General features: G+C 37.9%; 1 protein-coding gene across 13 annotated transcripts in view; it reads right to left on the minus strand.

The window, feature by feature from the left end:
* The window catches only part of nrsn1l (neurensin 1-like), a 220,195-nt gene that overhangs the window by 68,561 nt on the left and 127,030 nt on the right, over positions 1-24,604 (minus strand). For 10 of the 13 annotated variants that reach the window (XR_009267200.1, XM_058752870.1, XM_058752873.1 and 7 more), the window contains 2 exons: positions 17,863-17,953; positions 16,140-16,586 (listed from right to left, as the gene is read on the minus strand). The exons of 2 other annotated variants lie outside the window; for them this stretch is intronic. The gene's annotated coding sequence lies outside the window, so the exon portion shown is untranslated. Of the gene's footprint in view, positions 1-8,801; positions 9,719-16,139; positions 16,587-17,862; positions 17,954-24,604 lie in introns of those variants that run through there. One more of the 13 variants, XR_009267199.1, reaches the window with a different exon arrangement.

Genomic DNA, 24,604 nt, shown 5'->3' on the forward strand with positions numbered 1-24,604 from the left:
CGTCACAACAGTCCACAGCATGGCTGTTGTAAACATAAATGTTTTTGTCAGTTTCAAAAACTCTTTTATTAGCAGGGATATTCTCAGTATTTTAATGATAACCATGAGACTCTGAGTACAGCCAACTACAGGTCAATGAAAAATGAATGTGTCGACTTGTATTATGATAAAGAAATATATATTTCCCACACATTTTTAATTATCAATTTTACAATTATGAAAATAATAAACAAATAATAAAATTAATTTTTCAAAGTAAAAAATGTTAGTAGTCATCTCTATGATTTAATCTCCTGTGTCATGTTTTTTCCCCCAAATATTTATAATATTTGAACAAATGGCTTTGCTGTTAATTACACTTTTCTTCATTATAATATAAGGCTTAACGCTAATAACTTCTCGCAAAAATATTAAAATGTGCATTCAAGTCATTAAATGTATACACTCTTTATAAATAAATAAATGCAAAGAAAAAAAAAAAAGTCACCGGGCTATAAACCATCACAATCTTCTTGGACACAAAAGCTAAGAAACAAATTTCCAGCTACCATCTTCTGCTGGAACACTTTAATGGCCAATACTGTTCACATCCTCTATGAATCAATCTCAGATAAATCATTTTTAAAAGGATTGGGAGAGACCGTAGTGACTTCCCGTGACCATAAAGCAACCTGATGTCCTTTTTTTTTAAAAGAAGAAAAAAAAAAAAAACATTATCACTTTACTGCCAAACACCACATAAAGACCTCGACAGAGAGCTGATATAAAAACGAGCCAAGCACAAACATACGGAACAGAGGTCAAAGGCTGTCAGTGCGGGACATGAAATCACAACCTGACACAAATGGACACAGGAAACCCACCTTACCACACATCCCCCAATTTACTTACAGGCCTGAAGATGCTAACTGAATTAACCGTGATGGCTAATCCATCCATCATGACCACCAGGAGCCATGAATCAAGCATCCAAACGGTCACAGGAACAGGTCTCGGCGTCCCCACTTAGGGCGCCATGTCTCATGATCTGTAGTCTCTTTGCGGAGTGAAAGGATTGATATGATGGATACTGGAGGAAAAATCAATACCATGAAAACAGAGAGAGCATCAGGACTGCATCTTGAGGCATCCAGCACTGTAAATAATCAGGTCACACATTAGTTTTAGAGCATTATGATGCTGAGAGACGAATGCCAACTCCTCTCATATCGGAAGTCATTAAATGAGCTATTCTTATCAGACTGACATAAGTCAGGAAGTATGTGAGAGAGAGGACCAGTGATCTGCCCGAATGACAAATGGGGCTGCAGTTTATAATAGAGACATGCTATAGTATAGATGCTCAATAAAGAATGAACTGCACAATGAGAAGTCCTAATAGAGTTTTTCATCTGCGCTTTGATTCTAGAGCAGCACCTATAAGCAATCACTTTAACATTATTCTGATATATTATGTTCAATATTTATAATCTGTGTTTGAGTCTGTGCGCGTTTGCAGTCAGGTGTATGTGTGTGTGTTTAATCTGGATGCATATTGCACACCAAAATTAAGAGTGCTGACTGAAATCACCAGTTCCAATCTGACTGGTTTGTACTACTTAAGGCCCAAGTATACTTCTTTTTTTATGCGCACGCTATTGTGTGCACACAGTTGAACGCATAGCCTGTCAAAGTATAGTCCATTTGAGGTGTACACAAATGCAGATGGTCAACACATGTGCTCTAGAAAGCTTTATTTTTGTCCAGCATCTGCTATATTTTTCTTTAGAAGATCCGACCGATAAAAATTTCTTTGTACTCTTTTAAACTAAAGTTGTGGCCCTCTCATAACCCGCTTTTCAATGCAGCCATCTGTTGTTGTTGCAGTCTTCGCTATATTGTTGCTGTTGTTGCTCCATCTCTTAAAGGGTTACTCCACCCCAAAATGAAAGTTTTGTCATTAAGCACTTACCCACATGTCGTTCCAAACCCGGAAAAGCTTCTTTCGTCTTCAGAACACAATTTAAGATATTTTGGATGAAAACCAGGAGGCTTGTCCCATTGACTGCCAAGTAATTAACACTGTCAAGGCCCAGAAAAGAAAATTCAATCTGAATTTTATGAAGCGACGAGAATACTTTTTGTAAGCAAAGAAAATAAAAATAACGACTTTTTTTCCCAACAATTCGTCTCCTTTGTGTCTCTCCGCGTCACCGTAGCACCATTTTGGAGAATATCTGCTGAACGCAAACTGCGTATACTCATCTGTGTCAGCCGCAACACAAGAGCATACGCAGTTTGCGTTCAGCGGATACAGTTACAAAAATCGGATGGCACGCGTACAATACACACGTAGTATTTTGGTGACACAATTTGAATCATACGCATGGTACACGGACCCATGTGCATGCATCGCTGACTTGACAATGTAAAGTAGACCTTTTTGTCCAAGTCCAAACCAAGCAGCTTTCTGTTGGTTAAAAGTTAATTTGTGTGAACCGTTTGAACCTGATGTGAAATCTACATTTTAAAATCTTTCACCATCACTAGAAATTCCAGTTATGCATAGATTTTGTCTGCAAAAATTTGTCAGCTGTACATATAAGAAAGTTTTGGATACATGGAATTTCTAAATCACAAATTCTATATGCATTCATTGTTTTGTTTTTTTGTTGTTGTATTGTTACATTCATTGTCTGTTTATTTTGGGTGTATGTGTATGTTTTCACAAGTAATTTAAAATGGCATCATGTGTTTCATATAACTCTGACTTTAGAAGTCATTTAAATCAAAACAAACTGTGGTTGATCACTTTACATCTCAGTTAGGTGGTCTCTTCCTATCTATGTAGGCAGTCCTTGGCCAGAATAAGTTGAAATAAGGGCCAGTGTTTATGCCGCGAGTCAAAAGTCTGGCTACACTCGTGTGTATGTATGGAGTGATATTTTCCTGAGGCTGTTGTGTCTCTTAGACCGATTGACAGTTGTATGACAGGGCTGGGAGTTCAAGAAAGTGCTTAAAAAGAGTGAGAGAGCTTTTCTGGCTCTTGTTTTGACAGATAGTAGTTCTCGTGTTATCTCTTCGGCTAAACCCACAGGTGTTTTCAGATGCTGCTCATGTCCTCTCCTCTAAACACCAGCTGAGGCAACGGCCTCCATTCTCCCCACGCTGTAGCATGATAGCTATTGTAAATGGCTCGGTATATCACTGGGTTATTATGACAATATTCATTCTTGGCTCATTCATCTACTACTGTTTAAAACATGGAAAATGGTGGTGCTTCAAAATTAAATCACAAAGCTACCTTGATTTGAAGCGTTCTGGTAGAGTGTGTTTTCCAGTTTCGCAAAGTACGATGTGCGACGTGAAAGAAAACCATTAAAAACGTGACCCACACGGACGAACGCTATAATCACACCATAACTCAGTGGAAAGAAGGGACACAGATCATTTATTAGTGGCCTCGCTCCAGACCAAACAAATGCAACCTTCTTAATGTTTTCTAAAATCTATATAAATCAACATATAGAGCTTTACAGCCGTGACCTTTTAACCTCATGGTTTATATTCTCAATACATTTCGTCTCACTATAAGTAATATGAAACACTTGGCGGATGGCCCACTGACATCACCTTTTTGCAAATATTATCTGAGGCAATAACTTTGAAAAATGACACAAAAATAAATACCTTGCTGCGTTGCAGCATGGAGAAAGTTATCTATCTATAATAAACTGTGTTTTTTGGAGAGAGTTGGGAATGTGTGTTAAATTAACACACGGCTATGTTTTAGGACACTGAGGTAGTCACAAACCAACAGGCCTGCATAATATAAACTGGCTTTTCCCAAAAAGTGTCCTCATCTCACTTCTGACATTCCTTCAGTAATTAGCTGAGGCAGACTGCTCTCTTCCAGAGCTTTCAGGAAGTGGTTTCGCTGGGGCTAAATATACATTAGAGTGTGTTGTTTCAGCCCGAGCAATGTAAATGAAACAGGCATTTATCAGGTGGCAGGGGATTTATGGGCATAGATCGCACCTTCTTTAGTGGCTCGGCTCCCAGACACTGTGCCAGAAGGACATACGGAGAGAGAAAGGTAAACGCTATAGGCATTTCACAGAATAAATCTGAATTGAATCAAAATTTGGTTAAAAACTGTGTTGGGGTGTCTTTCCTATTAACCACACGTGGACTCACACGGTTAAAGCTTTTCATAGATGAAGAAAGGAGCAGTGTGCAAAAGATGGTTAACATAAAAAGAGATCTATGGTTGTCCTTGGGCAACGTCTGTAATTAAATTGATCGAGTAATTGAGATGAATCTCTATTGAATTATGTGAGGAATCTTTGTGGAGATACATGTCTTTTCTAAGAATCTGAAGAAAAAATCCTATCTCCCACACTAATACAGAACTCAGGCTGACTGGAAGATACTAGGAAAGAAATGTTTGGGAATTCATGATTATGATTTAGCATTCACTCAAATGAAACAGACACTTTCAGCTCCACACACAATGTTCCTGATGCTGGAAACTTCCTAATGCACAATTATTGGACTGAGGAAAAATGTTCAGCATTATTATGATCAAGATCTTGAATAATTCATCCTGAACTCAGTGGTTACATTACCATTTTTAAAAGAAACATTCAGACCATTATCTTGCTTTGGCCAAGCTTCACATACACTCTACAAAAGGTTCCAATTATAGCCAAAAAAGTGTTTTACAGACTGATGCCTTAGGAGAAACATTATAAAGGTGCTGTATTATAAAGGTATTGGAATATCATTCAGAGAATGTCCCCACTGTCAGACAGATATCATTGAAATAGGTATCCTGAAAAAAGCTGTTTCTGTGGCGGCTCTAGACTGAGAAGCAGCGTTGGGCTAGTTACTCAAAGAATGTAATATATTACTCATTACTAGTTACTCCTTTCAAAAGTAATATTGTTACTTTACTTATTACTTTCTGGCAACAGTAATTAGTTACACTACTAGTTACATTACTTTTTCTTCACGCCCCACAGAAGTTGTAACTGTGTATCTTCCAGATAAAATTCTTCTAGAATGTTACTAACAACATATTTCTGCCTCATCATTTGACCAAAATCCACATCGGATTGCAGTCAGAAGTTATTACAAACACTCAATAGTGACTGATAGTGACATTCAAGTACAAGTGTTGATCTCATTAATTGTCATGTGGAGCTTGAAGCTAATTGTAATTTCTCTGTTACCCATATACGATTATATTTCATTATGTATGAAATATAAAATGTTTATTTATAGCAATATAATGTACCACGTGCTGATCAGAGGGATGTGGGTGGGATGTCATGCCAGTAAAGTAATACACAACAGTGTTCAGATCAATATAATGCAGTATTTCTATCTGCTGAATGTAAGCTTTTCCATATTCCAAGCTTGCCTGCTGCACCGGGGACATCACATGCATGTGCGACTCATGAGATTTATGAAAATAAATCTAGGAAATATTTGATTTTAAATCAGCGGTTGAGGCATCAAAAGTAACTAAGCTGTTTTTATGGAAAGTAACTGTACTATTATTACTGAAATCTTATTAGTAATTAGTTACACTACTAGTTACTGCAAAAAGTAATATTATTACAGTAACTAAATTACTAGTAACTAGTTACGGCCCAACACTGCTGAGAAGTCATGAAGGCAGCCCACACTTTTGTTTTTAGCCAATCAAAAAATCTCTCTGATCTTTACTGACTTTCTTCTGTAGCCAACAATATTGTGAAAAATAGTATTAATATAGTGTTAGTACTGCCCCAGTGACAGTTTGTGTGTGTATACACACACACACACACACACACACACACACAAGTTCTTCAAAATGTTTTGTTTGTTGCACAGAATAATTTTTTGTTGAACAGAAGAAAAGTCAGTGATGCAGTTTTGAAATAACTATTTGAAATAATTATGCTAGAATATTTTTTTTTGGACACTGTTTTTAAATTCATTAAATAATATTTAATGTAACATTAAAGTTGGCATGAAGACTATCTGTTTTCACTGTTATTTTCATTCATTCATTCATTCAGTAAAATAACAAACTTCTCTCTGGTGTTTTATACCTCCCCAATCATCCAATCTACTTAATCTGCATCCTCTTCTTACAATAGAGGTTATGTGCAAAAAACTTCTGCAAAGTTCTACAAAACAGGTTGCAGCGCTTCTGTTCAGGTCTTTTGTACAGTATGTGCTTCGTTATCTATAGTGCTGTTTTACTCACAATGCCTATAAAGGAGATACCGATCGTAACCGAAGTCCATCACATTTGCAGATTAATATCTGAAAGTTTTTTTTGTTGTTGTTTTTTCTAATTTTTCTTCCTCTCACTAACATTCCGATATTAACATAGAATAATAAAACAATAAAAAAACAACTATCTCGGTTAGGTGATTACCTTAAAAGTTCACAGATATTGTCATCAGTTCATTCTGCTGTTAACGCTTTGGTCAACTGACATTCGAAATATACCCAATTCACTGCAAGCTGTCATTCAGATTTCCCTCCATTTTTAAAAGTAACACCCACATCTCAAGATCCAATCAATGACCAATAGATTGAATCAAATCCCCAGCCAACATTCCCCCCCCCCCCAACTTCTGTCTCATTGTGACTTTAAGAACTTTTGAAATTGCCAAAGTATCTTGTATAGTCACCTCAAGAACCATGTACCGCAAAAATTATGCTTGAGTTCTTCACTAAACTTAAGGTGCTGCACAGGAGCACTGAAACACTTTGAAGAGTTTTCTTAGCAGTGTACACCAGCTTGATGTTGCTGGACCTTCTTGTCATGGAAGCATTCTTACAGATGTTGTTTTCCTCAGAATGTTCCATTGCCACTGGCGAGACCCCAAACACACGGCGCACAATGATGGTATAGACTGTGAAGACCCTGACTCTAATGAGGGCATAGCAAGGCCTCACTGAACTCTACGAACAGGAGTCCGCACACTTCCCTCTCTCTCTCCCTCTGTCTTGTTCGTCAAAGTCAACCACACGCTCCTCATCACTAAAACATTGGCCCTAAAGCCATGTAAAGCACAGTAATAAAAACATACAGAAGATCAAAATCTCGCCTTACACTTATGAAGAACTGGTCACATTCTCCTCATGAGCATTTCTTTAAAATCACAGCTAAATATTTCACGCCACTGAGCGTAATAATTATTCCACTGTTGTTGGGCTGCAAACAAAATTAAATATGGATCATAGAGATTTGGCGTGCTGTACACGGGTCCCTCTTATCAGAACTGAATATCTGATAACGCTGCAACCTGTGCCTCGGCTGACCTTTCTCAAGAGTTTCAGCATTGTCCACTGACATTTGCATTATTTAATGGCATGTTTTATTCAGCTAGAACAAGGCTTACAAATAACAGAGTGGGTTTAAAATGGACAGGAAGTAAAGCGCCAACTCTGCTGCCTGGATCTGACTTCTGAGTCTCTCTTCCTCCATCTTCCTCTCTTTCTTTTGCCCTGTTGTTTTAGCTGACTGACTCCAGCTGTGGAACTCCTATAGCGAGATGTGCTCTCTGACAGCTAGAGGTAACAAGAGATTTATGTGTTTTGCTATAAACTTGCAGGTGCAAATCCTGTAGATCTCACACTTTTATAGATGGACCATAAAACTGATTCATAAAGAGAAATGTTGTGCTGCATTGTGCGTTTTTTGACCATGCCGACATTGCAACACGCTATGAGTGAGTTTAAACAAACATACGCTGCCGAGGGAAGATGGATGTGCTACTCAATCGGGACAATGCATACCACAATATTATATTTCAAATCACAGGCGTAAGCAAACATATTTAAACCTGGTGTTCCTGATGCATCTCACCCATTATAATAAATCAAACCAGAATAACATGAACTGAAGAAAATGAGTAGTCTGTTGAGTAGTGGTTTCCAGGGTGTTGCTAGGTAGTCAAACGCCTATACTAAGGGTGTGCAGTCAAGCTATTTGTAAATAATGCAATGACAAAACCATCTGTATCTGTATTCAGACCTAATTGGATGTGGACATTTCTTTTCCCTGATGAAAACAAGCTGGTTTAAGCTGGTGAAGCTGGTCTCCCAGCCCGGCCAAGCTGGTGTTCAGATGGTTTTAGCAGGTTGGTCAGCTGGTCTGCCAGTCTGACCAGCTAAAGAAGCTGTCAAAGCCCCTCTAAATCCAGCCCGCAAACCAGCTATGACCAGGTTGAGACTAGTTAAAACCAGCCAACAATGTTGGGAAGGTTACTTTGGAAATGTAAGAGGTTAGATTAAGTTACCCTATTTAAAATGTTATAAGTAGTGTAACTATTTCAATTACTTTATTAAAGTAATGTAACTTAGTTTAGTTTATTTGTTTACAGGGGCAACGCACATTAATAAACATGGCTGTAAATGTGCCAGAATTTGCCATAGAGGCTATTTTTCATCTGTAGACCCTTGACAGAAAGTTAAAAAGTCACCCCAAAACCAAAATAATTACATCTTTTTTTCTAAATTTCTAATGTTTTTAACATTAAAATCAGGCAGGGTTAACCTTAAAATAGTACTCAACACTGATTTCTGTCAGACTTTCAAAAACCTTCATCACTTGAATTAACATTATAATAATTTAATGTTAAATGACAGCCACCACAAAATATGACTTTAGCACCTCTTTTTACTTTGAGGATAAATACATTTTTTAAATCATATCAAGAAATAGTTTAATAGCTTTGATGCCGTTTTGAAATCAAATCTTTGCATAGCTATGACAGGAAGCACTGGCATCAAAAAATTCTTTGGAAAAAAAAAAACCAATGCATCTTAAAAATAAAGCATATACATAAACCCAAATAGGAAATAAAACAGTTATCGAACAAGCATGTGTCCTAAACTCCTGAAACATTGGTGTTTCATATTTTAGAGCAGTCAATGCAATTTATGAAAGAAGTCAATTAAATCTGTGTGTGTGTGTGTGTGTGTGTGTGTGTATGAAAACATTCAGATGTAACCCTCTTTGCAATCGTTAACTTTTTCATAAGTAACTGTAATTTAATTACACATTTTTTTCTCAGTAACTGTAACTGATTACAATGACATTTATTTTGTAATTAAATTACATAATTCCTTTACATGTAACTAGTTACTCCCCGACACTGCCAGCCAACTAGCTTAGACTGGTTTCATTTTTTTTTTTGGTGAAAAAATTAAAGACAGTGGGCTCCAATGTTGTCATTCACTCAGTTGTCATTCATGTGTGTAACACAAACAGCATGGGATAAATTATGCATAAATGTATAATATTACGATTAACGGTTTGTTTAAAACAGGAATGTACAATAGTGCGCTTGGCTTAGCATGCATGACTGCATAATAATTTATTACTTTCACATTCATGCAGACACATAACCATATTTTATCAGGAAGACTCAAATCTAATAAATCAGATGAAGTGGATAGTAATTATTTTCCAGAGTTAACACTAACAGAATCAGCAAGGTTGTTGGAGGACGTGTGAAGAGCACGGTTGCCCGTCTTTGTGCCATTCATGCGTTCGCTTCAGGATTTCTGCATTCAGGCAGCGGGACAGACGCAGCATCAGCTGGTGGGCTCTCAGGACCCATAATGGAATAATGCCATGCTAACCAAATGGGGCTAATCCAGCATACGGGGCCCAAATCCTATCAATGATGTGTCAGATGTCATCAGAGCGTTAGCGAATGAAGACCCCCTGTATGGAGAGTGTAAACAGTTTACAGAGAATCGCTCGCAGATGCACGCAAGGTCAGACTCATGTAGAAGTCAGTGAGAGGTGTGCTTAACAGAATACTGCTGACAACATGAGAAGCATTCACTACTGCAGCAAAACCAGCCGTATGCGCTTATATGAAACTCATGCTGTTACTTAACAGAATTTTTAGGCTATGTAGCTATAAATAGAAGTTGAAGTCCTTGCTGTTTGCATTCGCAGTGTAATCGAGTGATCTAAACAATTGCAGTGTTGTATGAATAGGGCTTATTTCTGTGCACAATAATGGTAAACTAAGAAATTTAATTTAATTTAAGGTTAAACCCTGTTCTGTTCTGTTGTCGTTTACTCACCCTAATGTAAATCCAAACTTGTATCTTTCTTGCATAGAACAAAAAAAAAAGAAAAGAGAGAGCAATTAAAATTCATGTTCATGAAAGCAAAGAGGCTTTCCAACTAATGTAAATCAATAATTACATTACAATATTTGCATGTAAGGATCAATTCTCATTCATTGTAACTGCATGGAAAAGAGCAACCAGCATAGTCTTCAAAATTTCTCCTTTTGAGTTCCATGGGAAAAAAAGGTATTCATTTGGGTTTGGAGCAACATGAGGGTAAATAAACGAGTTTAATTCTAAGGTGAGCTAACCCTTTATTGTAATAAATTAAAATGAAAACAAGTTTAACCTTCATGTACCTCTTAATTGTAATATGCAAACACAGCACTTTGTGGACACATACTCTAAGGACGCAGTTCACCAAAGAGAGAGAGATAACAAATATGAAAAATGTGAAAGAGCAGTGCACTGAAATGTCAGCATCTAATGGAGTCCAGGTTGTTAAAGTAAGCTCTCGGAGCACCTACCGTGCACACAGTGGAGCTACGGCGAATGCAACCTTTGCCCTGTGTACTCATTGTAATGTGCTGAGGATGGTGGAGAGGACGCCCAGTGCAACAAAGCTCATTTACAGCTGTATACAGCGGCGTACATATAGAGCACTCTAACCTACAGCAATGCCAGACCGATCAATATCACAGTCAATACTTTATTTTTCATCCAATTTAAACAAAATGTACAGACGCCCCGAGTGCTACGCCAACAGGTTTATGAATTCTAGACGTGCTGGAAATGCATTTTGGCTCGGGCTGCGACATCCCTCAGAACAAGCAATGAAAATGGGGCCATGATCACTTTAATCATTACCTGCAGTCTGGGAAAGTCAGTCAGACGAGAACTTGAGGGTGGAGGGGGGGCGTAAAGAAGACTTCGTCTACTAAAGTCAGGTCACCATATTCATGCAAGTTCCCACACAGAATCATTAGAGGCTAACAGCAGGGAATACGAAGGCATCGCCATTAACACCCAGAAAGCCATTACTTAATTAATTAATGGCCTCAGCTTTAATTAAGTAATGAGGTCCTGTTTTATCGCCGGATGCGTGATAGCGAGGAGATCCCTCGCATACATCTAAAATCAGAAACGAGGGCCGTTAAATGTGACAACCAGTGAAATGTCACTCTATCAAAGATAATGAGTAATATCTCAACCCAGAATCTATTTCCTGATGAATTAAACATTTGAGATTACACCACAAACAGCTGGATACTGGCTGATTCATGAGAGCCATAAAGACATATCCAATCTCATTTTAATCTCCATTATTCATAGAGCGTGAAACATCCCACACGGTATCTGTTCAATAATTACCAGCACTATCATGATGATGTTTAGGAACAACTGCTATATACTGGATCTATATTTCCCATGATTCTGATGAGCCATGTGGGGTTTCGTTCTCATCAGAACACAGCAATGGATATAAAATGTGTAGCATTTCAACTTGACAACAGCGATATATTATGAACTCAGCTGAGAATTGTTATAAAGCTTATGCTTTCTTACAAGTCTGCAATAACCAGACCCAAACAGAATCTGCGCCCAATGACATATAAAACTGTCCGTAATAAAGAAGGGGGGGGGGGATGATTATATTCAATTATTATATTATAATATGAATGCAATTATTATATTCATATTATATGAATATAATAATTGCAGCCATTTCAAGCGCAAAAATGGGGGTAAATAATGGCGCAAATGCCAGTAATTTGACAAATGCAGATGTTAGTTAAACGCGTTGCATGATTCATTTGAATACTCTCCTCCCATTACTTTTGCTCTGAAAGGGAAACTCCTAAAAATGCATATTCAATAAGGTCAGGCGCAAAAATAACTGTGTCCACGCCTTTTCAGCGCTAATTCGTCACTGTTTGTCTTAACCTGACAGTACAATTTTAATGCCAAAAGACGGTTGGCGCTGGTGCAAGCTGTTAGTAAAACTGGCCCTTAATGTCATGTGGTGCAATCAAGTAAAAAGTAATATTTTTATTTATTATATTTATATTATATAATATAAAATATTTTACACATTGAATACATGACAGTATAATATGGCTTTTGTTTTCATATGTTGAATGTTCATATGCTGCACTAACCATGCCTTGTCATAAAATAATAATAATAATAATACAAATATTATTATATTATATTGTATTGCATTGTATAATAATAATTAATTACATTTTAAAAGCCTTACTCACCACACAAGAGTGTCAGGGGTCCTCTCTATTATATAATTGTCTGTAATTTTTTTGCTGCACCACATGAATTTGGCAGATAAAAAAAAAAAACCCTTTTCAAAAAGTACATGATCAGTAAAGCCTTATTTACATTCAGAAATGTAACGCATACTCATCATAGAACGGGTATATTCAAGGATTCAAGTCATTCTGTATATGAATTGCATTTTAATGTATTTTGGAATGCATTAATATATTGCAGATTGATTAATAGACAAAATGAACATCATGTCATTGATGCACTCACAGATCTCTGTAAAACAACAACAAACCAAAAAGCATAACTGCAATGCTTGTCATTTGCAAAGTTCTAAACATTCTCCATATTGTGTCTGTTTATTAAATATTTTTGCTAATTTGATTCAATTTATCAATAATAGTTTAGTACTTTCAATTTACTGCATTGAAAACCTTTCTGCAGATTTTCTGCCCAAATCAGCATGCGAAATGTGAAAAAAAGGCTGTATATTCCGACTCAGCCAAGCCATAATGCATCATATTAATACTAAGTACGTTTTAACTAATTCAGAGGCATCTCGAACTGCCAACAGGGTGGAGTAGTTTTGATAAGCGAGAACTTGATGAGAATTTCAATAGCATCCCGCTGTAATGCATCATATTTAGCCACATCCAAACTTTTTCACCCTTGGAGGCAAAGTGAGTTTAATGTAATTAGGGACACAGATTCCTTACACACTAGACAGCATGCCGTGTGATAAATGACTATTCATTGGGGACAACAAGCAACAGCAGGTCACATGCCTCTTCCTCTCTCTCTCTCTCTCTCTCCATCTTTCCAAACAAAAGGGACCCTCAGGGACATTTCTGATACTAAGACTATTCTGTACAATGCCTGTGTGTTTGTGGTTATCTCTCATGGAGTGCAGGCAATGCAACTTAGACCACCTAGGTTGCTGGATCTCTCTCATAAAATCCTGGCAAGCAGCCATTTGCACGACTATTAAACTTCGAAAGATAAGGTCATCCAGAGAGAGAGACATACCAAGGTGCCTATACTGAAAGTGAGCTGTCTAATAAGAACATAACAGCGCAGTCTGCTATTACGCTCTCCACTGCAGTTCATCCAGTCCTCTTTGCTGATAAATCTGGATGAAGGGGTTTCTGCTGCTGAGCAGATCGAATCAAACTGCACCATGCAAGTCTGAGCACTTTTTTGACTTAGCACTTCTCACACATGTCAGCCGGTCAAGCGAGCGGGTCACAGGTGCCTAGAGGAAAACAATATCTCCTTTCAGTGCAGCAATAGGATTTGAGTAGAGTTACATCAAATTGCACAGGCGGAATGCACTCTCTTTCACTGGGTGGGAATGAATTGCAATACTGTCATTAAAGGAAGGAACATACCTTCTCCCTTGCTATCTGCCTTTCTCTCTTCTCAGAAGTTGCTTCACTTTGACCTTCCTGACCTTAAACTGAAGCACAATATGCTGAACAGATGGAATCTCCTCAAGTCAGAGGTCATCTTTCTTTTTTTGCTCTTCCTGTCTTTCGCTTAGATATGTCATTCTAAACCTGTAGCTGTGACTTGCAATCAATACTGTTATTGATTGTGGTGGCCTAATGGTTAGAGAGTTTGCGAGTTCGAGTCTCGGGCAGGCAGGAATTGTAGGTGGGGGGAGTGAATGTACAGCGCTCTCTCTCAACCCTTGAGCAAGGCACCAAACCCCCAACTGCTCCCTGGGCGCCGCAGCATAAACGGCTCCGGGTGTGTGTGTGTTCACTGCTGTGTGTGTGCACTTTGGATGGGTTAAATGCAGAGCACGAATTCCAAGTATACTTGGCTGTATGTCACTTTCACTATTGAGGCGGTTGTTGGAAATTTAGCTATCTGATCCGCAATGCTCCCCATTCCCACAGGTTGACCATTATTGACCTTTCCTGATGAGCATTCGTTTTCAAGTCTCTTTAGGGCTTTTCGCAGTTCACTTAAATTGGGTTTATTGTCTTTTTATACCCCTGATTAAAAACACTTTTAACCCTGGGTTAAGAAATGTTTGTAATTTGGAATTCTGGATTACGTAAACCTGTTTCAGAGCACTGCTAGCAACACGTTTGCAGCTCTAACACCATTTTGTGGTGGCAAAGATATACAGTGTAAATCTATGCAGTGTTAGAAAGTTACAGCGAGAGTATCAAACCACCAATCACAAACTAAATTGTGCTTAGCTCATTAAACATTCATGAGTTATACAGATGCATAAACTTTCATGGTTTTAGTTTGAATGCTGGATGTGACTGCACAAACGGTATGGTTTAGGAGACATTAAAGAGCAAAAGTAGATTTACATATTGACATTTTCACAAATGGACAAACAGTTAATCATTAAAACAGGTTGCACAACCATATTTATTCAGTTAATGTTATTGACCTATTAAATCTGTAAATAAGAATGTTAACCCTGGGTTTAGAAATGTACAGTGGAAATCCCATGATTAATTACTAACCGAGGGTCATGTATGAACAGTGTTAAACATACGTTTACCCAAGGTTTAGTGTGGCCCTTGGCTAACTATTTAACCCATTAGAAAAAAAAATAAAAATAGCATCTATGCAACTGCAAGAGTCTGAATTGTGAAAAATGATAAATTAATGCATAAACTTCTTAGGAATTGAACTGAAATCTGACCTTTGTTAGGGGACAGTCAAATCGTGTTCACGTATAAATGCTTGTTCCCGTCAGCTGTCCTTATCTTAACCACTAGGCAAAAACATTCAGACCCAATGAAATGGGATTCCTTATCAAAGCTTATACAAAAGGACAACTGCTCCTGAGTAGTTAGAGCTAAAGCTCTGGACAGAACTGTCTCTGCCCTGTAGGTCTCAATCTCAATATATACCTTAATCCAACCAGACTGTTTTCAAAGAATAATAATAGGACCTTGATGGTTACCAAAAGGAACACAACATTGCAAACAGGGCACAGGAATTATGAATATAATCTATTTGTTTTTCTTAAGGTTATGGCATGCTACAGATGTCCCCTAAAATATAGACAACACACAGCCGGGGAGACAAAAGAATAAACATGTCTGGATTTAGTCAATGCACATTTAAAAGGCCTTGCTTAATTATTAGACAGGCTTAGACATTTCAAGGTAATTGCCCCTGTGTCTGTGTGTGAGTGTGGTTTGTGTGTGTGAAACAGACAGAACAAACACATAGGTGTACAGGCCATGAGGATACACTTCCACACTTCCAAAATGTCTAAGTCTGAATCTTTTACAACTCAGAATAAATTGGCATCACTCTTGGGGATCCAAACAAACCCTGGGCTGAAAACAAACACTACAGGATATGGGATGTGCAGGCCATCACTTCTGAATACTGATTGTTGAGAATGTATTTACCGCAGGTCTTAGGCAATGGATCCCCTGGTGACTGGTTTGGCAAGGCATTTTAACCCACAGAGGGACTATTCTAGAATAAAAAAAAAAAAAAAGAAAAAAAGAAGAAAAAAACAAACAAACAAAAAAAAAGTTTTTCTATATTTCTGAAAAGACCAGCATCACCAGCCACCAACATTGGTTATGCTCTGCATGCTGGTACCCAACTGTAAATGTTCTTATAATGAGATGGTGGTGTTCTGGTTCACCAGCATGGGATCTGGTGTGTTAACAAAGCTGTGCTTTGGATCCTTATGTACTGGTTGACCATATAGGATGTTGGTGTGCTGGATGACCAGCATGGGAAAGTGGTTTACTGACTGACAGTCACAGGATGCAGGTGTGCAGGCTTACCATCACAAGATGCTAGTGTACTGGTTGACCATCATGGGATACTGGGGTAATGGTTGACCATCACAGGATGCTGGTGTACTGGTTGACCATTACGGGGCGCTGATATACTGGTTAATCATCACGGGGTGTTGGTGTACTGGTTGACCATCACGGGATGCTGATGTACTGGTTGATCATCACGGGATGCTGGTGTACTGGTTGACCATCACGGGATGCTGATGTACTGGTTGATCATCACGGGGTGTTGGTGTACTGGTTGACCATCACGGGATGCTGATGTACTGGTTGATCATCACGGGATGCTGATGCTCTGGCTGACCATCACAGGATGCTGGTTAATCATCACGGGATGCTGGTGTACTGGTTGACCATCACGGGATGCTGGTGTACTGGTTGACCATCATAAGATGCTGGTGTACTGGTTGACCATCATGGAATGCTGGTGTACTGGTTGATCATTACACAAGCACAAAAATCAGCTTTGGTTAGTACAGAATTCGAGCTGGTGTAAGCTGTATTTTTAGCAGAGAAAGGTTTGGAAAAGTACATGGTTTCAAGAGTACATAAAACTATTATATACACGCTGTACAAAACATTAATATGAAAAAGCCAGAGTACTCGTTCAAACACTAGCTAAAGGTTCCTCACACCAACTACTTGAGGCATCTCACAGATCATGTCAGACGCTGATACAGCTGGAGATGCATTGGACCTGATATAGATTGATACAGTGGGAGATTTTCAGTCCTATTCTGAGACTAGATCACTTTGAAAGAGCTGTGGCTGAAAAACACAAATCTGCGGGTGAGTGATGAGACTGTGATGTAATTTGCCGTCAAGCTGAGAGAACAGCTGAAACTCCTGGGAGACTCAATCCCATCGATTTATGACATCAAAACAAATGACATCACTGTTCCATCTCTGCCTGCGCAGTGGAGCGAGGGTCATTAGACAGCGTTCACACGCACCCACAAACACACACTCACACATTCCATACAGGTGGGATGACAAAATTGGATCTTCAATTCACAGGCCATTCACAAGTTAGATGGGCATATTGAACTAGACTAGAGAGCTGGTGAACTGGAGGAGACAAAAATGGGAGAACAAGGGAGATAAAAAAAAGCCTGTGTTTGTTAAGGGCCTCTGTCTCTGGAAAAGGTTTAGATTTTTGAACAGATTGGATAGCTGCTTCTGGAATTTGAGAGTCACTTTCATGTTAATTGTGCCACTATTAGAAAGCATACCAGAGGCCCTCAGAGGTATTTCAATTACAGTACACACACACACGCTTACAGTAAGTGAATACACACATATGCTGAGTATGTTTCCCTGCACCTGTGCCAGTTATGATCTGGGGCATGTGTACTCCACTTAAAGTTTCCATCTCATCATGGAAAAGGGAAGTGGAAGGGAAAATAAAGATAGTGAGAGTGGAGAGAGAGAGAGAGAGAGAGAGAGATGAAGGAATGCTAAATCCAGACTCTTTTTTGATTATTTTTGGGAAAAAAAGGATTATAGTACTCTTTCATTTGGAAATATGGTTCGCTGCTCAGTTATGATGACCAGAAAATGCAGGATTATCCTTAAACTGCCACGCGCTTATGTCTGCTCATGTGTCTTTGCTCAAATGAGGAGACGTTCCTGGCGGGTACATCGGAGCGATGAGGAACAGAGCAAAAGAAAGTGGAAGAGGGAGGTACAGCAGAGTTCAGGTCATTACCCAGACTCCCTTGATGTTTGGGTGCAGCTCCAGGCAGGCTGGTATCCTGATGCGTCTCCTCGATCGCTCCCCTCTCTCTCTCTCTCTAGATCTGAAAAAGGCAGAATAGATCTACATAAGCCAGTGAATATTTGATAATCCTCTTTTGACAGCCTGAACCAGGTGAGGAGCAGCCGGAATCGGCTTGGGCTTGCTAATGAGCACCACCGGAGAACTCGCGCACACGTTCACTTTACAGTACATACCCAACATCCCGTAGCCAAATGCAAACACACAACAGCTGGACGCTTCCTCGGTTACATTCGAACACTGTGTTAACATTGAGTTTCAGGGCTGGTTGATGCCTGACGGTGGGATGTCAGTGGGCGAATGTCATCGCAGCTGTCACCGAGACTGCAGCGGTGAGGGGTGTTAGAGGAGAACTCCCTAATTCACAGCAATCAGTTGGTGTGAGCTTCCCATGCCGGCGCTAAAGCCCAGTTAGGCCCGTAAGAAGAGCGGAGATGGCCTGCTGACAGCAGAGAGGGGAGGAGGGATTTAGAGAGGATGCTGGGATACGCTGCTCGTCTGTAGCATCACCCAGCTGACAAGATCAAGAGATCAGCCAAACTCAGGCTGGCTTTCTCTTCTTCGTATACATCCCTTGTTATCTAGCTCTTATCTTTCTGTGTGTCAGCCCGTCCACCCATAGCCCTCTTCAGAGAGCCCTCTTTCATATCGACCCTTCTTGCTGGCCCTGCTTGTCTAATACACCCCTATTATTCTCTTTCTCACTTGCTCTCGGTTGTAACGGGCCACAGAAATAACCTCCATTCACATAATCCAAGGTGTTTGATATGTAATTTTCTACACCTGAATGAGCCTTTGTGTGTGATCGTGCATGTACGAGTCCACAGAGATGCTTTCTATATACTGTGCAAGAAAAGAAGGATGTATACCCTTCTTTCTCAACAACAGAAAAGCTCTTTCTCAACAACTCAGAAGAGTTGTTGAGACTGCTTCAAAACCAGTTAATATGAAAATCAAATAATCTGGAGGCTGTGAACCTGTGCCAACTGTAATCTAAAGTAAAAACGCGACTCTGTGGAGTGCTTATGTGTTTTCTAAATGCATCTATTTGAGTTTGGCTCTTTTTGATAGAGGCTGCTTATTATCGTTAGTTCTGTATAGCCTAATCCACAGGTGTAGTTTTCGATTGTGCTATTTTGATTTTTGCATAATTTATATTTGGACAATCATATATGTTTATAGTAAGTATGTTACAAATAGATGTGAGGGAATAAACTAAAATAAATAAATAAATGGATGTGTCACATTTGCAGTTTAATTCTATATTATTCTGCCAAATGATTACTGTACTGTACATTGCTTGACCACCATAAACAATTAGACCGTTTATGTTTCATTCTATTATGATGATTACTGATCAATGAGTATCGCACAATTTATTTTCCCACACGTGTACATATATATACTTTATAATTACTGTAGATGATAGATTAATTATATACTGTGTGTGTGTGTATATATATATATATAATTTTTTATTTTTTTATTTTTTTAAGTAGCTTATTGTCTTATGTAGGGGATACTAGCATGAAAGTAAAATGCTAACGTCCATGATTAGACGCAGATGCACATATCAGTGCAACAAGCACATACATGCTTATGCACAGACCCACATATGTTTACACTGAAAAAAAAAATGTTCTGGAGCTCATCAAAATCTGCCACTGAACAAACATGAAATGACTTAAACAAGCAAATGTGGAACACCTGTCCCTTCAGCAGCATTTAAAACTTTCCCCGTCTTTGTTACATGCTGACATCAGAATCACTGCACGTTCACCCAGCGACTTAATGCAAATGCATCGCTACGCTGTTTTCCCAGTCATAGGCCTACCAGTCATAATGACAAATTAAAACCAACTGCCAGAAAACATTATCAGGAAGGAACGTTTTACCAGGTCTTTTATCACCGGGTCTCTCTCAGACAGGCTGTATATTCCCACAGTTACATTATAAAAGTATATTGGTAATTAACTTTCGTGAGAGAATGTGATCCATAAAAGCTCTTTGGTGTGGGAGTTCTAAATTCCTAAACACATATCAATTAAGTTTACACTTGTGACATGCTGCCTCATTAAAGAGCACTGAAATATTTCTGCACACAAATAAACCCACTGATGGCATTATTAATTCTTTATCTGACATAAACTCTTGCTGACATTAACAGCTGCGTGCCATTTCAACCCACTTTACTGAGGCTGTCACTCACCTGATGGAGGCAATGCTGCAGTGCTGTGGCAGTCTCATTCAGGCTTTACACGGTGAATTAAAAGTGCTTAATATTTGAATGTGTGACTGTTTTGAGGGGACAACAATCAAAGCAAAGAGAAGCAAAGCATGAAAAATAAAAATACAACACAAAAGGAAACAGCAAAACAAAACAATGAACATCAAAGCAAAACAAAATGTACAGACACACACACACACACACACACACACACACAACACCACAACAGTGAAGCAAAACAAAACAGATGGAAGCAAAAATCAAAAACAGACAAGCAAAGCAAAGCAAAAACAAAACCGTAAAACAAACAAACAAAAAAAACAGAAAAGCAAAGCAAAACAAAATGAAACAGCAAAAACAAACAAACAAAACAAAACAAACAAAGCAAAACCAAACACAAACTCCCAAAATATCAAAAACAAACAAAAAACAACCCCCCCCCCCAAAAAAAACAAACAAACAAAAAAACAACAACAAAGCAAACAGACAAAAACAAGACAACATCAAAACAGAACAAAAAAAAAAAAAAAATCAGCCAAAGACATATCAGCCAAAGAAAAAAAGTGGATCGTGCTAGACATTTGAGTATTAAGTAGTGAGTTAGTATAGACATTTTTTTATTATTATTTTTAATCCATCATTGTTAAGCAGCAGTGATTTTCCCATGACTTCTAATGTCAAATACTCAGACAGAGACAGTTTTAGTATGCAGTGAGTCTAGCCAGTCTGCAGACAGAGGACAGCGGATGGCACATAATACCCATATATTCAGCTAACACCAGTCCTGTCACTCAATAGCAGTCATCTCCATCTCTCAGGGCCAACAGGAGACATCTCCTAACATGCATTTCATTAGCGCAAAACATATCACATCTGCAAAATGAAATCACTGTGAGAAAAAGAGGGCGCGAGGTCCAAGTCCAGAAAACTCAATTTCAGCCCAAAAGGGATCACAGTCCAATAAAATTGCCGACTTTATTACATTTCTCAAATATAAACAGCCATCTACATCGGGTGGCCGAGCACAATTCCCAAAGCCTATTAAGCGAAGGTGCCGATTTTGAAGTGCTCAATAATGGCCAAGGACAGGTCTCAGTGTTGTGACTGATGTCTCGCCCGTGGACAAACACCAGACACCGCGCTGACGGAGGAGAGGACGGGATTCAGGTAGCCGTAATCATTTCATGCCATCTCGAGATGCATGCACGACTGTGCTGTTTTTTACAGGAAGTGTGGATAACAATGTGACAAAGCTGCAGTGTAATAAGCAGCTGCGACTGTCATGCAGCGTGCAGGTTGCATTTATTTATGTGCTGAACACACTTAATTTGGCTGCAAATGAAAGGGCAGCGGGCTTGGGCACACGTGTGTAGACAGTGATGCATGTACATGCCTAACTCAGTACAAAAGAAGCAATCTCCACCTAGGCCCCTATATTTATTTCAGCAATTCCTTTTAAATGCATATTTTATGCTGGCTCGGCACGTTGAAGGTCACTCAAAAATGTTGTTTATGAGGCAAATGGGGAACATACCAAATGTACAGTGGGAGGGATCATACACAGCATTTATCACTCGCAACAATAGGAAACTCCTGTGCTGTACTTGGATCGTCTAGATTGGACAGCACTGGGGCTTCTTTCATCTGACTGATTCAGTTCATAAAACATTATTGCACATGCAGCGCTTTGCGCTGGACAAAGCACCTGCAATTCCACATGGAAATAACACGTGAGAGAGTTCGCTTTAGAGAAAGAAAAGCCATGTTTTCATTTTGTTGTTATCAAAAGATGATAAAAGTCTTGTAAGTTATTACAGGGTTTCTGCAGGCTTTATGAAGGTAATTTTAAGACTTGTTTAAGACCTATTTAAGACCAAGTAAAGAACACAATAGGGCAATATGCACCCTAAATGTAAATGTCTAGGGACTACTTTTAAATTAATTTTAACTAGAATAAAGAACTATCTTTTACTGAAACTTCTGATTACACTGCAAAAAAAGGTATTGTTCTAAATCAAGATGCATTTTGTTTTATGAGCAATTGGTCAAAATAAAGTGTGTTTATGATTAAAACAAGAACAAAATTATCTGCATTTAGGCTCAGAAAAAATAAAAATAAAAAAATAACAAAAAATAAAAACAAAAACAAAAACTAAGAGAAAATGGGAAAAAGGTTTAAGCACTGACAAATATTTGTAATTGCTTAATTTTGACCTTTTTTTCAGAAAACAAGATGACATCTTTATTTTGCATCTTAAGAAAATCTTGATTTAATGATGTTTAGATACTTCTATTGGAAAACAAAACAAAAACACTGAGGAATGCATTCATTATTTTTCAGTGCATGATGCAACACTTAAAGCCATGATATGAACTTCAGATTTTCTACATTGATTTGTGTAAAAGTGAATTAAGTTTTTTTTAACTTTTTAAGATTTAAGACCCATGTATTAATCTGCTCAGTCTGCTCTGTGATAAAAATGAATAAATTAAAAAAAGTTTGTAGTTAAGAGGAGACTGGGTCTAGTTGTGAATAGTTTTTTAAGACTTATTTAAGACCCATGGAAACTGCATTATTCTGCTCACAAACTGGCTGTGATTCAAAAAAAAAAAAAAGTTTGTAGTTAGGGGAGACTGGGTCTAGTTGTCAAATTTGACATTTTCAGATTTGATTGAATTTATAATTGTATAATAATGTGCAGGTCAGAATCATCTACTTTTATGTACTGTATGTTTACAGTATTTTTAAACTTTTGTGCTTCTAAATTGTATGTTGAATATATGTTTTACTGATTAAATTTGGCTGAAAACTCATTAATATGCTGTTTAATGGTAAATTTAATTGTGACAACTCACCCCAAACAATTTGAACAATACAGTTCTCGCTTCTAAGGTATGTTGTCACAAAAGGTCAATGCGTGTTCAATTAATTGTATTTTTATTGATGATAATGGTTCAATGGCTAATTTACAGCCAAGACTTGAAGGTACAGTATCTATATAGACAGAAACTGACTTAAAATATAAGCCTATTCTGAATATTTACTCAAGCAGAAAGAGTGACTGCTAACTCCAGTTTCCCCTGCTGCATAGATGCACAAACTAAAGGGCCTTTTTGCATAATAGTAAATATGTGACTTTTCCAGAGTAAAGCCCTTGAGATGCAGCAATCATAAATCTAGTTGATGAAAATATCTGTCCTTAAACCTTAATTGACACATTGCCATTCTGAATCAACTGCTGGTAAACTCACCTCAAAGGTCAGATGTCAAGAGGAGGATATCTTCTCTTGAGGTCCTAAAGAAACCCGAGCCCTTCATATCACTGAAGGTAATGTATCATACCATTTACACCATTATAATGAGCTACTTGGCAAACTTTTAAGACACTTGAGTGAGGGATGGTTTCATTGCTGACATTTAGTTACATATAGCTACATGAAAAGACTCCCTCTGAAATACTTCCATCATTCTAAGGTCTGTTTCACACACCACATGCGATAGCAATGCATATTTATTTCAGCACCCATATTAACATGTTACTGCAACTCACACTGCCTGCACAAGCAGACAGCAGCAGCATGGCATGAACGTAGTAAAGTAGGAGTGACTGGAGTTTCGGCTCTGAGCCTATTTTCACCATATGTACTGCATTAAACTCCGAAGAACATAAGCTGAAAATGCACTGTAAACCTTTTTTATCAAAACAGTCTTTTGCAATTTAGACTCCATAAATCTGAAATAAAAAGGATGTACACTACCTTTCAAAACTTTGGAGTCAGTAAGGTTTTCTTTTTTTTTTCCCTCCTACTGTTTCTTATGCTCACCAATCCTACATTTATTTGATCAAACATACAGCGAAAGCAATATTATTGTGAAATATTATTACAGTTCATAATAACAGTTTTATATGTGAATATATTTTAAATATTATTTATATATATATATATATATATATATATATATATATATATATATATATATATATACACATACATATACATACATATATATATATATATATATATGTGTGTGTGTGTGTGTGTGTGTGTGTATATATGTATATATATATATATATATATATATATATATATATATATATATATATAATTTATTTATTTTTCAGAATGATCAATTCTTAATAGCCCACTTAAATTTATAATTTTTGGTCATTATTAAAGCAGATATTCAATACAGAAATCCTTTTTTTCTGTGCATTATAAAGCTGCGGTTCATTTATGCAGTCAGTCTAAAAGCACAACACTGAGAATAGCTGTTGCATTTACATAGCTGCTTTATGCACTGTTTGAGCATTTAGGCCTAACTATCAAAGAAGCATGAATTAAAACATAAAAGGAATGAGAAGAAACAAAGATCAAAGTGAGAAAAACCAAACAAAATGGTTGCAATATTCTCCCTGTTATCTCTACACCTTCTCCTCCTTTCAT

The sequence above is a fragment of the Onychostoma macrolepis genome, chromosome 19 (assembly GCF_012432095.1).
Source record: "Onychostoma macrolepis isolate SWU-2019 chromosome 19, ASM1243209v1, whole genome shotgun sequence".
NCBI lineage: Eukaryota > Metazoa > Chordata > Actinopteri > Cypriniformes > Cyprinidae > Onychostoma > Onychostoma macrolepis.